The 17,628-nt window shown below is 48.5% G+C and overlaps 1 protein-coding gene across 11 annotated transcripts in view; it reads left to right on the top strand.

Moving 5' to 3' along the window:
* Positions 1-238: 238 nt before the first annotated feature.
* Positions 239-17,628, top strand: part of SPECC1 (sperm antigen with calponin homology and coiled-coil domains 1) — a 219,867-nt gene continuing 202,477 nt past the window's right edge. For 3 of the 11 annotated variants that reach the window (XM_067021724.1, XM_067021725.1, XM_067021726.1), the window contains exon 1: positions 443-462. The gene's annotated coding sequence lies outside the window, so the exon portion shown is untranslated. Of the gene's footprint in view, positions 463-905; positions 994-17,628 lie in introns of those variants that run through there. The other 8 variants (XM_067021727.1, XM_067021739.1, XM_067021731.1 and 5 more) reach the window with 7 other exon arrangements.

Genomic DNA, 17,628 nt, shown 5'->3' on the forward strand with positions numbered 1-17,628 from the left:
GCTGCGTCACCAGGGAAGCCCCGGCTTCAGCATCTTTAAACAACTCTCCCTCAGTAACACTTCCAGGGAACTCTTACACCGGCACCCGTCCTTCCCCTCCCCTCACGTCTTGACGGGTTCGTGTTTTCCTTGCTCCCTTCCTTCCTCCTCTTCCGATCCTCCCTCAGGTATGACTAAGTGTCCTGCCCTTCGGCCCCTTCGGCTTCCGCTAAGGTCTCAGGTGACTTCCGCGTCGATGAATGCAGTGGACACGAGGCGCCCTGGAGCAGAACCAGAAGGGGGTAGTGCGCACCCCGAGTCTGGTGTTGACCCTGATGAGTCTGGGAGTCTCAGAGGCATCCTCGAGGAGATGTTGGGTGGACACTGAGACTTGCCGGCGGGAGGGAGAGGGGCGGTCTGGGCCGGCAGTGCCCCTGGGGACGTATGGGTGTGTGTGTGCTACGTGTGTAACTGATGCCACAGGTGAGATGAGGTCCCTTGGCGGGGGTGGGGGTGGGGGTCGGGGGGATGTAGAGCAGTTGTTCTCAAACCTGAGGAAACTTCAGAATCACTTGAAGGGCTTGCAAAAGGCAGATTGCTGCCTCCCCCCCCACCCCCGAGTTTTCCATGCAGCAAACCCTGCGTAGCCTCAGGTGGAGGGAGAGTTTGCGTTTCCACCAGGTCCCCAGGCGATGCTGAAGCTGCTGGTCGGGTACCACGCTTGGCGGTCCGGGCACCGAGCTGGGCGGTCCGGTTGCCACGCTGAGCGGTCCGGACACAGAGCAGGGGGTCCAGGTACCACGCCGGGCGACCCGGGCACTGCGCGGGCGGGAGACGGCGCAGGGCCGCGGGACCACATCTCCCAGGCTGCCCCGCGCTGCTCGCTCGCGCCCCCTGGCGGCGCCTCCGCGGCGCCGCTTGGTGGCGGGGGCCCCCTCGGGGAGTCCGGGAGCGAGCGCGCGAGCCTCGGCGGCTGCGGGCTGCGGGCTGCGGGCTGCAGAGCCGAGCTGGCCGGTGAGTAGGGGCCACGCGTCGTTTACGTGGGCTGCGTGTCCGGGTCCGGGACGCGGGGTCCGGCGCGGGGCGCGGGACTGCCCGTCACTGAGGCGGCGTCCTGCCCGCCCAGTCGGGTGGCCGGACCCGTGTCGCGGGTGGCGCGGCAGGTGGCCGGCCTCCCCTCCGGGCCGGGGGTGTCTGGGAGCGCAGGACGGAGGCCGGTGCCGCGGACACTGGGCCACGGAGGCGCCCGCGGCCCGGCGCGCGGCGGCCCCGCGGGAGCTGTCCTGAGTGCTGCGTGGCGGGGGCCGGCCGGCCCGTGGAATCCCGGCTCCGCGGAGCCGTGGGCACCGTTGAGCTGGCGGGGCCCGCGCGGCGCACCTGGAGCCCGGGCGCCGTTTGGATGCCCGGTGGCCCGGGATGCGCAGCCTGTCAGGAGCGCAGCGGGGACGCCTCCTCCCTGCGCATCCTGGAAGCACAGTTAGTTTTAGATGCTTTCTTTCTTTTCTTTTCTTTTTTTTTTTTTTTTTTTTTAAAGCAAGTTGGACCCTGAATACCTCATTTTTCTTTTGTGGGCGCTGCATTTGCCAGCAGGTAAGTTTATATAATAAGCGGTGTACGGTTAGAAAGACGCGTTGCGGGGAAGCTGCTCTCCCTTGCCCTCTATCGGGAGAATTTCGCGGACCGGTCGACACGCTTATCCGTTAGCAGCTGCGGGCGCTGCAGGCAGCAGATAAAGTCCCGTGGAGTCGACACAAGTCAACCCTTCCGAGCAAATTTTGGTTTCAGAAGATTTTTGTCCTCTAGTTTCAAACAAGATGTGGTTTCATTTAAGACGGGGCGAGAGGAGCAAAACCTGTCAACCCTGATGCCGTAACTCTACAGCAAATGGCTTTGTACGATGAACTCGCAAAGCAAGCGAGTTTAATTTGCTGCCCCAAACTAGATCTGAAGCCTCCACGTTGAACTCTGTTTTAATAGTTTTTCAAGTTGACGTGTCTGCCTGTGGCGCGTAATCTTGTCTTCTGTTAAGCAGCAACAGATGTCTCTTTCTAACGTTTGTGCTCATTCCTTGTTTTCTATGGACCACCTTCTTCACAGCGTGGACTATTAAGGGTAAAACAGGACCTTTTTGTCTTGGGCTTGGTTTTCAGGGAATGTCCCCAGTGTATCTTCACTAAGTATCTTCTTTATCAGATTAAGTAAGTTCCTGTTTTGTTGATTTTTTTCCCCCAAATGCTTTTGCATTGAGAAGACCGTGTAGTTTTCTTCTTAACAGTATTAAACATAGGTGATTATTCTGCTAGCTTTTCTGTCTCTAAAATCCTGGGATAATTTAAAATGCACGTCTGGGTTGTTTGATAGATTCACTTAGCTAACATTTTATTTAGGGTTCTGGTATCTGTATTTGTAAGAGATTGGTATATATTTTTTCAGCCTCCTCGCATTTTTGTCTTAGTTCATAATCAAGGTTATGCTGTCCTCACTGATTAAGTGGGGAAACTTTCCAGTATTTTCTGTGCTTTGAAGCAGAAGAACGATCTGCACCTTGAAGTGTGGCACAATCTGACTGCAGACTGCCTGGGCTGCTGGTGGTTTTTTTTGTTTTTAAGGAAGTTGGTATCAGTATTTAATTACCTTTTCATTTTTCCATGATCATTGACTTTTCTCAGGTTTTCTATCTCCAGCGTCAACCTAATACTTGATATCTTCCTGGAAAATCATTAACATTGTTCATATTTAATATATGTTAGCATAATGTGTAAAAGCAAAGAAGTCTTTCATGTCTGTGGTGCACTCTTGTTCTTGTTCATACGTGTGTGTGCGTGCATGTCTGCCTTTTCTCTTTTTTAATTGGTCAGACTTGCTTAATGCTCGCTTACTTTATTAGTCTTTCCAAAGAACCAGATTTTGGATTTATTGATTAATCCTATTCATTTTTCTTTTTCTATGTCATTAATTTCTGTTCTTTTTCTTTCTACTCAATTTGAGTTTATTTTACTCAAATTCTAGCCTTTGAATCGAAAGATTAGATCGTTTATGTAATCAGTCTCCTTCTGATGGAGGCAAGGGCCTCTAATTCCTGTCGCCTCCCATCTGGCCTTTGCTCTATTTTAAATTTAACCTTTCAAATCAGACATTATTGCTGTTATTATTATTTTCTAGGTTAATATTAAACTTATCTACCTGTTTACTATTGTCTTCACTCTTCATTCCTTCTTGATCACAGATACGCTTCTTTGGATCACTTTCCTTCTCCCTGAAGTACATTCTTTAGAAACTCCATCAGTGATAACACATTTTTCTGTTATTATAATATCTGAAAATTCCTTTAATTTTGTCCACATTTTTGAATTTTGCCTTAACCAGGTTTCTCTATCCTTTTGATTCCAAAGTTATATATATATATATATATTTTTTTTTTCTAGTATTTTTAAAAGATACTTTGTAGCTGGAAGGTCTGGGGACTTCAATTCTGCTATATTGCTGAAAGATGAAAAACAAATTAATTTGTAGTCTAACAAACTGTCAGTTTTAGTGACTTCTCCCTGTACAAAGTTATATGTTCATCTCAGATTTATTAATTATCAGTTATATTGTCTGTACACTTATTTTTTCTGTTTGACCTATTGATTCCGAGAGTTGTGTTAAAGACTTCCACTATGATTCCTAGTTCTATTAGTTTTTGCAATATTATATACATTTACAGGCCAGCCCTAAGCAAACGGGCTGTGTGCACTTCTGTTGAGTATATGTCTAGAAGTGGAATTGCTTGGTCATAGGGTATGCATATGCTCAGTTTTTGTAGATACTGCCCAAGAGTTTTCAACGGTGGTTGCATCAACTTATGTACCCAAGAAGCATACGCCACACATCCTTGCCAAAGCCTGGTAATCTTTTTTATTTTAGTAATTCTGGTGGGTATCACATTGTGGTTTTAACTTGGATTTCCCTGATGACAGATGAAATTGAGCTCTTTTGGTATTCTTAAGTTTTCACACATATCTAAACATGTTCTCTTGATTTTTAAAGATAATCTGCATATATGAGATTTGGCAGTTTTGTACTTAATGCATCAACAGTCATAAGTTTTACTGATTATTTGCTCATCATTGATCGTTTTATCTCGTTTTCCTCCTTTTTGGATTCATTATTTGTTTCGATTGAATGACTCCTTAAGTAAATTTTTTTCCCCAGAGATTCTGTGCGTGGTAAACTTTCTGAGCCTTCACATGTTTAAAAAATATTTTTAAATTTTGCTGTTCCATATGAATACTCTTGACTAGGTATAGGATTCTAGGTTAAAAATTTTCTGAATTTTTAAGATAATTCTCCATTACCTGCTGGCATGGCATCTAATGTGGTTGATAAATCTATGCCGCCTGATTCCTATTTCTTTGTAGTTAAACTGTTTATTTCTCTGAAGCTCTACAATTTTTTCTTTTTCTCTAGTGTTCTAAAATTTCAGCACTGTTTGTCTAGGGGTGGATTTCTTTTGTTCTTCCTGCTCGGTTCTCTGTGGGCCCTTTCATTCTATAGGTTAATACATTTATTTGGCCCTGGGGAAGTATGAGGATTCCCTCATCTCCTCCATTCTCTTTATTTTCTGCTTCTGGAATTACTGTTAAATGGGGTATTAGACTATCTTAATTTATCTTTCAAGTTTCTTGACTTTTCTCTCAAATGTTCTGTCTCTTTATCTCTGTGGATGGTTCTGGGACATTTCCCTAATCTAGCGTTTAGCTTTGTCCAGTCAACTCTTTAGCTGATCTGTTGAGTGTTTTAAGTATTGTTTATCATATATTTAATTTTCAAGGTTTCTACTTTTATAAATTTAATTTTTGGAATAGATAAGATATTCAGTGTTCAAAAATTATACTGTATCATGGGCTTCCCCTGGTGGCGCAGTGGTTGAGAATCTGCCTGCTAATGCGGGAAACACGGCTTCGAGCCCTGGTCTGGGAGGATCCCACATGCCGCGGAGCAACTAGGCCCGTGAGCCACAAGTACTGAGCCTGCGCGTCCGGAGCCTGTGCTTCGCAACAAGAGAGGCCGCGACAGTGAGAGGCCCGCGCACCGCGATGAAGAGTGGCCCCCGCTTGCCACAAGTAGAGAAAGCCCTCGCGCAGAAACGGAGACCCAACACGGCAAAAATAAATAAATTAATTTTAAAAATTATACTGTATTAAAAGGTCCCCCCACCACCCTATGTCCCCCTACCCAGTTCTCCCTCACCCCACAAGTGGGTAACCATTGTTATTAGTTTCTTACTTATCCCTCCAGAGTCTCTTTATGTAAATATAAGCAAATATGAAGATTCTTGATTCCTCCTTTTTGTTTTGCACAAATAGTACTACCCTTGAACCTGCTTTTTTGGTTTTTGGCCACGCCCCATGGCTTGCGGGATCTTACTTCCCCGACCAGGTATCGAACCTGGGCCCCAGCAGTGACAGCACCGAGCCCTAACCACTGGACCGCCGGGGGATTCTCTTGACCCTGCTTTTTAATCTCACAACGTGCAGTAGACATCTTCACCCATCAGCTGGCTCTTGCTTTTGCAGATAGAGTCTCCCCTCAGTCTTTCCAAGGACATTTAATAATTTCTTCTATGTGTTTTTTTTTTTTTTTTTTTTGTGGTATGTGGGCCTCTCACTGTTGTGGCCTCTCCCATTGCAGAGCACAGGCTCCGGACGCGCAGGCGCAGCGGCCATGGCTCACGGGCCCAGCCGCTCCGCGGCACGTGGGATCCTCCCGGACCGGGGCACGAACCCGCGTCCCCTGCATCGGCAGGCGGACTCTCAACCACTGCGCCACCAGGGAAGCCCTCTATGTGCTTTTTTTTTTTTTTCTTTTTTTTTTTTTTCTATGTGCTTTTTTAACGCCTTCTTCTGGGATATGTTCTCCTGTTGGCTTGGTGTCCCCATTTTCATGACGCTGAGTAAAACCTGGGGTGCCTTTCTTTGTGTGCTCATCTTTGAGTTGTGAGGATTCCTGTTTCCCTGCCTGTCTCTTTGCTGCCTCTGGTGATTGCTGGCGAGCTGGGACACGCTGCCGGGTGGAGTGTGTAGCCTGGGGAGGGGCTCACGTTGTGGCTGCTCTGTGTGTCGGGAAGCATCCCAGGGCCCTGGCCACCTCAGCCGCTGTGCCCCAGTCCATCTCCTTGTCAGATCCCAGCCCTGCCGCTCTTTCTGTCTGCTGATTTGTAGCCTGAAACCCGTTACCAGTCACCCATGCATGACGGCCTCCTCCCAAGCTTGTACTGGGCTGGGGTTCACTTAGGCAGTCTGATCCTGAGAACTCTCCACCTTTCAGAAGTGTCTTAGATGCTTTAGTTGGCCAGTGGCCCTGTTTCTTGTTTCCCAGGTCTCTTATTGATTTAGTGGTTTAAAAATATTTCTGGGGGGCTTCCCTGGTGGCGCAGTGGTTAAGAATCCGCCTGCCAATGCAGGGGACACGGGTTCGTGCCCCGGTCCGGGAAGATCCCATGTGCCGCGGAGCGGCTGGGCCCGTGAGCCATGGCCGCCGAGCCTGTGTGTCCGGAGCCTGTGCTCCGCAACGGGAGAGGCCACAACAGTGAGAGGCCCGCATAACGCAAAAAAACCCCCAAAAAACAGAACAATAAAAATATTTCTGTCATTCCAAAGAATTTTAGGGTACCTGGAAGGCAGAAGTACGTGTTTAGTTCATTTTCTTGGTCCGATCTCCAATATTTCTTTTATCTTGAATTTATTTCTGTGTCAGGGGTCCACTAGACCACCCCCAGATTTAGTGATTCCCTAGGAGGTCTCATGGGACTCAACACATTGTCATCTTCATGGCTGCGATTTATCACAGTGAAAGAATACAAAGCAAGATCAGCAAAGGGAAAAGCCCCATGGGGTCAAGTCCAGGGGAGCAGGCACAGGCTTTCAGAAGTCCTCTCCCGTCTGAGTCGCACGGTGGCGAGTTGTGAGAACACAGGTGAAGCGCTGTCCACCAGGAAGCTCTCCGGAGACTGGGCACCAGGGTTTTTTTCTGGGGCTGGTCACGCGGGCGTCCTCTGCCTAGCACCTATGCAAACTCCAGACTCCCGGAAGGAAAGCAGGTGTTCACCAGAAACCACCATGTTTGCAGAAACAATTTAGGAGCGATAAGAGCCTCTCTTACCAGGCCTACAAATGTCAGGAAGTAAAATCCGAGTTCCCAGATGCCAGCCGAGGGCCAACCTGGCAAGTAGGCCTTTTCTCAGAAGAGCCATCTCAGGCCTGCTGTGTTAACCCTTTTTTGTAAAGTGTGCCTCCTGTTTTCCACAGAAAAAGATGGATACCGTATACCTGGAACTGACTTCTCCCATCCGGCTCGCCAAGTGCTTTTTGCCCGAGTATTAAGATGCAGTGATGGGTAAAGAAGTGTTTCCTGACTCTGGAAGAAGCCAAAGTACGGCTCGTGCCAAGCAGCCCTGAGGCGCAGAGCGTGGGGTGACTGTTGAACTATTGGTCCTCTTGTTGGTCTTTGGTCACCGCAGGGCGACCGGCGGCTCATCGCGAGCACGGCCGCCCCCAGTGTCATGCACCCCTTTTCCATGGGCCCTTCCGGTCACCCCGTCCGCGGCAGGCTCTGCTGCCCAAACCCCGGCCCTGGCTCTGCTCATGGGGCGTTTCATCTCTTACGTTTCTTCCGTGGCTGTGTTCAGTGGCTTTTGTCGCTTCACTCTGTGTCCACGTTTAATCTCCCACAAGATTGGGAATTCCCTGAGGATCAAACAGCAAATCACATGTAGTTATGGACCCAGAGCCTCCCTGCCAGGGTCACTGCTTGCTTTGGTCCCTGTTAGCGCTGCTTGAAGGTACAGCTGTGCTGCGGACCGGGGTTCTTGGCCTCCTTAATCAATAGAAATTGACCAGAGGCCAGACAAGAAATAACAAACAACAGGTTCCCTCGTTTGCTTGCTCCCTGAGGCGGGCGAGCTTGTTCCTTATATGGGGTGAGGGTAGGGGTGTGTCCAGGTGACCGGCCAGAGGGGTGACTGAGCTGTTTTGCCCGCCCCTTAGGTGGTGTGTGCAGGGGGCATGCGCAGTGCCCTGTTTTTGCTCCAGGCTCTTCGAAAGTGGCAGCTGGGTTTTTTGGTCTCTTTGTATCTTTGGGGTCCGGAATTTGCCCCAACTGGGCATTCCTGCAGTTATTTTTAGTCCCATATCGTTTCTTTGTATTCTGTTGCTCCAGGAGAGCTGTGTCCAGGGCCAAGCATTGCAGCCCTGCAGCAAAGAGTCCCAGGTCCCAGCCTGTCTCAGCTACAAGGACTCAGGAAGCTGTCTCTTCTTCATCCTGTTCCCTGCTCACCACGTTGCCGACTTGTGTTCTGTGCTGAGGATGGTGATGTAAAGCTCCAAGCTGACATTAACAGCCTGGGTTGTCTGAGTTCTGTCTTCCCAAGCAGCAGATGGTATAATGGAACGTCTTCGTTGGAAAGGCTTTTTGAGGTCATTGAACCTGCGTGTGGACTTAGATTGTCAAATCTTTTCTGACTCTGTGTGGACTTAGATTGTCAAATCTTTTCTGACTCTACGGGCTGTGTCCAGTTGTAGACCTCATTCCTTCTTCTCCCCATGGTTTTAGACCTCAGGTGTGGGGAACTGAATTAATCACATGCTCTTTCTTAGCACTTTATCATCGTTGGTCCGTCCAAGCCCCTCTCTCTTGTTTTGTGTGCCTGTTGATGCTTTTGTTGGTTCATTTATAATTCACTCCTTCTTCTTCTGTGTACCCCACTCTCTCATTCTCTTCGCCCCATAGCCGACTATTCTAATGTATTTAATACATATGCTTTTGTTGTATGTATGTTTTTTTCTTTTTTAGCGTCAATTGTGGTTTTATTTGTAGTTGTATGGCCCAAATGTAACTGTCAATTTATTCACTATCTTGACTTCACTAGATAATGTGCTTACATCTTCCCAAAATATTTGCATTTGAATGAAAGTCTCTTCCCTACCAAATATTTCCATGTCTTGTTGTATGTATTCCTAAGAATGTGTACTGTTTTGTGTGCATGTTTTTTCATATTTTTTAAAATTTGTGTGCATGTATTTTTTTCTTTTTTCTTTTCTGTATTTTTTTCTAACTTTTTATCTTATGTTGGAGTGCAGTCGACTAACGATGTTGTGGTAGTTCTAGGTGCCCAGCAAAGGGTCCCAGCCGTACACGTGCATATATCCATCCTCCCCAAACGCCCCTCCCATCCAGGCTACGTGTGCTAGTATTTTTAATTTACATAAATGGTGTCGCGCGTTATAGCTCCCCCTAGTGTTATCGCTCACGCCGTGTTGCCATGGTAACTATCTGGTCTGTGTATCCACCACATCCTGCCTATCTCTCTCCTGGTGATGGACGCCCACATTGATTCCTACGCCCAGACACTGCAAACAATGCTTAATGAACCTCTTGTACTTGTCCCATATGGACTTCTGGGAGCATCTCTCTGGGATTCAGGCCAGGAAGCAGGACTGCCTGCTCGTAGTGTGTGCCTATACCGAATAGAACCGAGTACCACCGATGGCTCTTGAAAGAGGCTGCACCATCCTGCATTCCCCCCCCCGCACCCCCGAGCAGTGCACAGGATTCCAAAGATCTTTATCTCTGCAAACACTTGGCATTGTCCAGCTTTCTAATTTTTAGCAGCCTTACTCTTTTTACATACATTTCTCTGGTTACTACCTAGTTTGAGAATATCTTTATATACGCTTGCTGCCTTGTTGCATTTCCTGTAACATAAATTGCCTGTTCCTGCTCTTTCCCCATTTTTCTTTCTTTCTTTTTTTTTCGGGGGGGGGGGCTGCACCACTCGGCTTGTGGGATCTTAGTTCCCCGACCAGGGATCAATCCTGTGCCCACATCAGTGAAAGTCCGAGTCGGAACCACTGGATCGCCAGGGAATTCCCTCCCGCCCCCCATTTTTCCTTTTTTCTTTTAAATTTATTTATTTATTTTTGGCTGCATTGGGTCTTCGTTGCTGCACGCGGGCTTTCTCTAGTTGCGGCGAGCGGGGGCTACTCTTCGTAGCGGTGCGCGGGCTTCTCATGGCGGTGACTTCTTCTTGTTGTGGAGCATGGGCTCTAGGTGCCCGGGCTTCAGTAGTTGTGGCACGTGGGGTCAGTAATTGTGGCTCGCGGGCTCTAGAGCGCAGGCTCAGTAGTTGTGGCGCACGGGCTTAGTTGCTCCGAGGCATGTGGGATCTTCCCCGAACAGGGCTCGAACCTGTGTCCCCTGCATTGGCAGGCGGACTCTCAACCACTGTGCCACCAGGGGAGTCCTGCGCCCCCCAGTTTTCGACTAGAATTTCTGACTAGAATATTTTAGACATTAGCCACTTGTTGATTTTTAGATGATGCAAATGGTTTCTCCTGATATGTAATGTGTCCATTCACTTTGTTGTTGGTATCTTTGTTTTTTAAATTTTTATTTATTTATTTATTTATGGCTGTGTTGGGTCTTCGTTTCTGCGCGAGAGCTTTCTCCAGTTGCGGCGAGTGGGGGCCACTCTTCACCGCGGTGTGCGGGCCTCTCGCTGTCACGGCCTCTCGTTGCAGAGCACAGGCTCCAGACGCGCAGGCTCAGTAGTTGTGGCTCACGGGCCTAGTTACTCCGCGACATGTGGGATCTTCCCAGACCAGGGCTCAAACCTGTGTCCCCTGCATTGGCAGGCGGATTCTCAACCACTGCGCCACCAGGGAAGTCCCGGAATCTTTGTTGAGTAGAAATCCTTAATTCTGTAATCAAAATAACCAATTTGGGGAGTAGAGGAGGGAAGGATTGGGAGTTTGGGATTAGCAGAGGCAAACTGTTATATATAGGATGGATAAACAACAAGGTCCTACTGTATAGCACAGGGAACTATATTTAATATCCTGTGAGAAACTATAATGGAAAAGAATATGAAAAATAAATATATATATGTATAACAGAGTCACTTTGCTGTACAGAATTAGCACAACATTCAACTGTACTTCCAAAGAAAAAATTTGCCCCCGGATCCCAAGATAAATGCCTATGTTTGTTGATTGAATACTTTTTAATAATCAAGACATTCCACGTAAAAACCCACATTTCTAGCCTCTGTTAAATCAGTCATGCTTCGATGTTGGCTAGGGTAACCGAGAGGTGGGCTGTCCCCCATCTGGCTCACCTCACTTGGTCTCGTGACCTCTTGGTCTGTGGTCTTTTGAGTTTATGAGCAGCCCCTGCTGAGTGTGGAGCAACACCTTGAAATAAACAAGCATGGTGGTGCGAGGGTGTTCAGTGAACTTGATCATGGGGTGAAGTGGGCGTGGAGCTGGGAGCACGGTGAGGCTGCCGTTCTCACGACGTCCAATAAGCGTCAGTGTAGGAACAGAAAACCTATTGCGTTGCCCACCATCTTTCAGCAGTAGTAACTCATTCTTTTCAAACTTTCCTGGGTCATTTCTTGTTTTGATGCATAAAAAAAAAAACTCTATGGCTTGCTGGAGTCCGCACACGAGTGGAGGCTCCGAACCAGGGGTCTAAAACTTTGTTCTGTAAAGAGCCAGATAGAAAATATTTTAGGCTTTTCGGGGTCTTACACGCTGTCACAACAGCTCTGCTCCTGCCCTGATAGCTCAGCGCAGCCGTAGACAGTATGTGAATAAATGTGGTCCATTCATTTGGTCCAGACTTGACCCACAGACTATCGTTCGCTCACTTAATGCTTTCTTCCTTCTGTTGTTTCTAAGGTGCACGGTTATAACATTCACCTAATCACTACGTAGCGGGTACCTACTATGTGCCGGTGCTGAGATGATAGTGACGGATGAGACACAAGTTCAGTCTTTAAGCTCGAGGTCTGGGTGGGGAGACAGACAAGGGAGGATAACAGGCCAGGACTGGGTGAGCCCAGATCGGGCATTGGGGTTTCGGGTAGGGCATATCGGACAAGACTTCCGGTAAGAAGGAGGCATCAGAAATGAGCGGGGAGAGGAATTAGGCAAGACAGGGGCAGGGCCTTTTTGTACTTCATCTACAAATCCAAGAGGTGAGAGTTTTGCTCAATATAGCTGGAAAGCGTAGATCTGGGTTTTGTGGTGGCAAGGAACGGGGCTCAGGGTGGATGTAGTAGGGCTGGTAACCAGCCAAAAAGTGGGAAGCAGGAACGACAAGAGAGAGACTGGGTAAAAATTCCACACACACAGTGACGTGTGCTCGAATTATCAAAGGTTGATGGTGTGTCAGAAAATAAGAAAACACAGAACGTTAATTTCACAAAGTTAAAATAACCCCGATGGAGTACAGTGCAAGCCCACACAAGTAAAGTGTAGATCAAGCTTACGTATGAATGTATGCAAATATCCTAAATAAAACAGAAAAATGAATTCAGCAGAATGTAAAGAGGAGTGCATTTTTCCAAGTAAGTTTTATTCTGGGAATTGAAGAATGCTTTGATATTAGGACATAAGTGAGTTTAATTTACTGTGTAAGTAATAAGAGGGGAAAGCTGTGTAATCACCTTGAGAGAAACTGAAAAAGCACTTCATGGCATTTGACGCCGAACAGTGTGCTTTCTTGAGAAGCTTTCACTGCCCTGCCTAACTTCCTCACCTTTCTGTTTCTCTGGCACACCTCTGCTCTTTATTTCTTTACGTTTTCCTTCCTCATGTCCTTTGTGACCCTTTCCTGTGTCCCCGGAGTGGAATAAGTTATTCTCTCCTCCCTGCCCCAGGGAACACTCTTCAGACCTCTAATCGTGCATCTCAGTTGTAATTCTTAGCCTCTCTCAGTACTTAGTTGATTTCCTTCTGTTGCAGCCTGGTCCTGTGGTGGGCACTGCAGATACAGAGCTAAGTTAGAGGATGCTGGTCACTGGCCTTCTCGCCCTCAGGCTGGTTCCCGATGCTCCCCTGGCCTCGGCCGCTGGCTAAGGGTGTGCGTACGAGGTGGGGAGGTGAGAGGAGGGTGGACGCCAGGGGATTTCTCCGCCGTTTGCTGCCTTGGACCGTGTCTGAGGGGTGGTTCCAGCTCCAGCTGAGTGACAGTGGCCTCTGGCCTGTGTCCCACCTCCTTCTCTTGTCCCTCCAGCCTTATTAAACGTGCTGGAGGGGTTCCGCTGTTGGGAGTCTCTGGGTCGGCTCGCCCCCCGACTTGGCGTTTTAGCCCTTCCCAGACCTTGTGGCCAGTTCCCATATTAGGTTCCCCCTACTGAGCTACTGCTCTTGCATTCTGTTTTCCTGATTGGACCCCGCCCAACGTAGACAAGAACCCTGCTTCTGGGTGCCCACAATCTTAAAGGACAAACAGACATTAAAACGACTCTGATTTTTGTCGGTCCAGTGTTCCTTCCTGCCTTCTTCCCGGAAGCAGACCTCACCTCAGGCACAAGCATTGGCCGTGACCCAGACTGAGACCATTGTGGGACTTCACAGTCCATGTTCAGAGACTTTTCCAGGGATAATCATGTCTCCAAACCAGGTTAATCCCTTTCTTTTGAGTTGCTGGAGATGGAGCTGGAAGGGCCAGAGCCCCCTTCGCTCTTGGGGGTCATAGGATGCGTGAGCTCTGCGGGGGGTTGGTCTTTGGGGGTTTTTTGATTTTTACTTTTTAGATTTATGAACTTGGTTTTTGTTTGGTTCTGTGTGTGTCTCCAGTGCATAGTGAGTGCCCAGTCAACACCATTTCATAAAATCTAAGATGCCATCCATTTTCTTTTTTTTTTTTTTTTTTTTTTTTTTGTGGTACGCGGGCCTCTCACTGTTGTGGCCTCTCCCATTGTGGAGCGCAGGCTCCGGACGCGCAGGCTCAGCGGCCATGGCTCACGGGCCCAGCCGCTCCGCGGCATGTGGGATCTTCCCGGACCGGGGCACGAACCCGTGTCCCCTGCATCGGCAGGCGGATTCTCAACCACTGCGCCACCAGGGAAGCCCCATCCATTTTCAAACAATTATTTTGTGTTCCACTAAAAAAGAAAAAAACATACTGTCAATTAAACTGTGATGTAATGTTTCTTATCATGTGCACTTTTTATCTTAGGCTTATTAAAAGGTCTTTTATACGTATTTAAGACATCAGTTCATGTCATACAGGGTTCTTGTTCGTATACAGAAAGGAAAGTGTAAGTGAAGCAAACTGCTTAGGGCATTTCTAAAACCTCCTCTTCTGAGTCCCCTTGACTCCAGGTCATTTGTCTGTGACGTTTTGCAGATGATGTCCCCTCTGCCATCAGGAACCCTGGTAATGTGTGGTTGTAAATCTGTTCCTCACTCGTCTCCAGGATTCTCTTTTGAGCTTGTGACACCCATTCTTCAAACTTGATGCTGGCCCTCCCTTCTCTCACCTGAGGGGATCAGAAGAAGGTGCTGATAAAGCAGCCAGGACTCGCGCCGCTGCTTCGATTGCCCGTCTCGGGGTGCAGGCTGAGATACTGGAGGGTTGCGGTCGTCTGTGAGGCCCCCGGAATGGAGGCCGAGTCACGGTGCTTTTTCAGGAGCTTATCTTGTAACCGGCCGGGCAGCACGACCGGCCAGTGGCCACCGTAGGCGGCACGCTGACTTCAGGGAGGTTAAAACGTGTGTCTTAGAATCGACAGGCTGTGGCATTTGCACAGTTAGTTAAGCGAAGGGACCTGGTGCTGCCTGAACCCATCCCCCACTCAGAGGGTGAAGCCAGCTGGCAGAGAGACGTGGGGAGGGGGTGTCCCCGGGTCCAGCTGTTCCTTGGGCCGCACCCACCCCTGCGCTTTCCACAGTTTATGTGCGGAAGCAGGCCATCCGTCCCTCTTTCTCTGTGAAGCTAGTTCAGATTAGTTTCATGTCACTTGCAACCTAGAGAATCGTGACTAATCCAGAAGCTTATGAAATGAGTATAAACAGTGTGGCGTGTGCAGGAATTAAAAGAATGTCAAGGCTCAGAAGTAGCATCAAGAAGAGAGAGACTGGCTGTGTCTGAGGGCTCCCCAAGGAGGAGGTGGGCAAGCTTTGACTCTTGAGTTTCCCCGGTGAGGCCAGACCCTCCTCTGGGGTGCTTCCCAAGGACGCCGTGTACACTCGTGCTTCAAACCACTGGCCCCCACTGTCTTTCTCACCACTGTCTGTTTCCTAAGGCAGGAATCAAGGACCCGGTAGATACTTGCTGAAAAAATGAAGGAATGTGTTTTGAGGAAGGAAGAGAAATTGCTTGTAGACAGGGGTGGGAAAGGCGCTCCAGGGAGAGAAACGAGAAAGTGCAAAGGCAAACGCGCCTGGAGGAGCAAGACGTGCTCTGGAAACTGCATGTCGGGAAGCTCTGGCAGGGGAGGCGCAGAGCTGAGATGGTTGGAGGTGAGGGTGAGGGATGGGCAAAGGCTGGGGGACGGGGCTGATGTGTAAAGTAAGATGCTTGGACCTTATTCCTTAGGCAGTGAGAACCACTGAAGCATTAAACATTTTTACCGTGGTAACGAATACATGACATAACATTTACCTTCTTAACCATCTTCAGCTACGGCTCCGCGGTGTGCAGTACCTGCTCATTGCTGTGCAACCGTCACCACCCTCCATCGCCAAACTTTTTCGTCTTCCTAAACTAAAGTTCTGTCCCCGTGCAACGCCAACTCTTCATTTTCCTTTCCTCAGCCCCTGGTAACCACCCTCCTACTTTCTGTCCCTGTGAATTTGACTACTCTAAGTACCTTATGAGAACCACTGAAGTTTGGTGGTAACGCGGTGGGTAAATAGATGTGCATTTTAGAACATTCACACGGGCCACTTTTTAGAGGATTGTCAAGAAGAGAAAGGCCGCTGCGTGTCGGGGAGCCAGCTGGGCCCCTCGATGGTGTGTGAGCCAAGGCTTTTGCAGTGGGGGTGACAAGAGAGGGCCTGGAACCGTCAGGGTCGTGGGTGTGGGGGCGGAAGAGCAGGAGGAGCTCGTTTGGGCACCTTTTTTTTGGCTTGGATACCAGCCGTCATGGGGAATCCAAGAGGAGCTTGGATGCCCAGGTCAGGATGGGTAGCAGAAGCATAGCTACCCAGTCTGTATCCCCTTCTTTTCACCGCTTCGGTGAATGTTGGCCCGACTCCCAGTGATTAGCACCTGCGCGTCTTTGCCCCGGGCTTTCTGGTGCCCACTTTGCTGCCCAGAACCGCAGAGTGGAAGTCCCAGGGAATTAGCACCCTCCCAACTCCTCAGAAACCCTCAGCCAAAGGTGATGGGGTTGGTGTACAAGTACCCCAGCTCCCTGCACCTCCCCCTACCGTGGGACAACGCCAAGGAGCGTATTGTGTATGCTGGCGCCCAGAGTTCCCCGGTGGGATTAAGCTTCAGGTACTCACAGTGGTAATTTGCTCGAGGAAGCACACTTCGTTGGCTGCCTGTTCTTTTTCTTGTCTAATTGCCCTGACCAGAAGCTCCAGTACAGTTTCACCAGAAGTGGCAGAGAAGACATCCTTGTATTCCTGATCTTAGGGGGAAAGCATCCAGTGTTTCACTGTTAAGAATGATGTTGCCTGGGCTTCCCTGGCGGCGCAGTGGTTGAGAGTCCGCCTGCCGATGCAGGGGACGCGGGTTCGGGCCCCGGTCCGGGAAGATCCCACGTGCCGCGGAGCGGCTGGGCCCGTGAGCCGTGGCCGCTGGGCCTGCGCGTCCGGAGCCTGTGCTCCGCAACGGGAGAGGCCACAACGGTGAGAGGCCCGCGTACCGCAAAAACAAACAAAAAGAATGATGTTGCCTGTGGGTTTTTAGTAGACGCCTTTCTTCAGGTTGAGGAGGTTCCCTTCTATTCCTAGCTTGTTGAGTGTTTTTTATCAGGAAAGGGTCTTGGATTTTGTCACATGCTTTTTCTATGTCTATTGAGATGATTGTGTGATTTTTATTTATTCTATTAATTGATTTTTGCATGTTAAACCAACCTTGCATTCCTCAGATAAATTCCGTTTGCTCATGGTATGCAATTTTTTAAATATATTGCCGGATTTGGTTTACTAGTATTTTGTTGAGGATTTTTATATCCATATTCAGAGGAGATACTGGTCTGTAGTTTTCTTGTGTTGTCTTTAGCTGGTTTTGGTATCCGGAAAATATTGATGTCATGAAATGAGTTGGAAAGTGTTCCTTCCTCTCTGTTTTTGGAACAGTTTGTGAAGAATTGATGTTAATTATTATTTAAATGTTCAGTAGAATTCAACGTTGAAGTCTTTTGGGCCTGGGCTCTTCTTTGTGGGTAGTTTTTTTTTTTTTTTTTTTTTTTTAGTAGATCTTTATTGTTAATTGCTTCACAATACTGTGTTAGTTTCTGTTGTACAACAGAGTGAATCAGCCATATGCATACACATGTCCCCATATCCCCTCCCTCTTGAGCCTCCCTCCCATCCTCCCTATCCCACCCCTCTAGGTCAACGCAAAGCACAGAGCTGAGAGGGTAGTTTTTAAAATTACTAATTCAGCCTCTTCACTATCACCAGTATAGTTGCTTCTGTTATCCCGTCGTTGCTTTCTTTTGCATTGAGTGCTCTCTAATATAACATTTCCGTGGGCTGAATAGTCTCCACCCGACTTCACGTTCACTTAGAACCTCAGAATATGACCTTATTTGGAAATAGGGTCTTTGTAGATGTAACTAGTTGGGGATCCTGAGATGATATCATCCTGTATTTAGGGTGGGCCCTAAATCCAATGACTGGTGTCCTTACGAGAGGAGAA

The sequence above is a fragment of the Kogia breviceps genome, chromosome 19, assembly GCF_026419965.1.
Source record: "Kogia breviceps isolate mKogBre1 chromosome 19, mKogBre1 haplotype 1, whole genome shotgun sequence".
Taxonomy (NCBI): Eukaryota; Metazoa; Chordata; class Mammalia; order Artiodactyla; family Physeteridae; genus Kogia; species Kogia breviceps.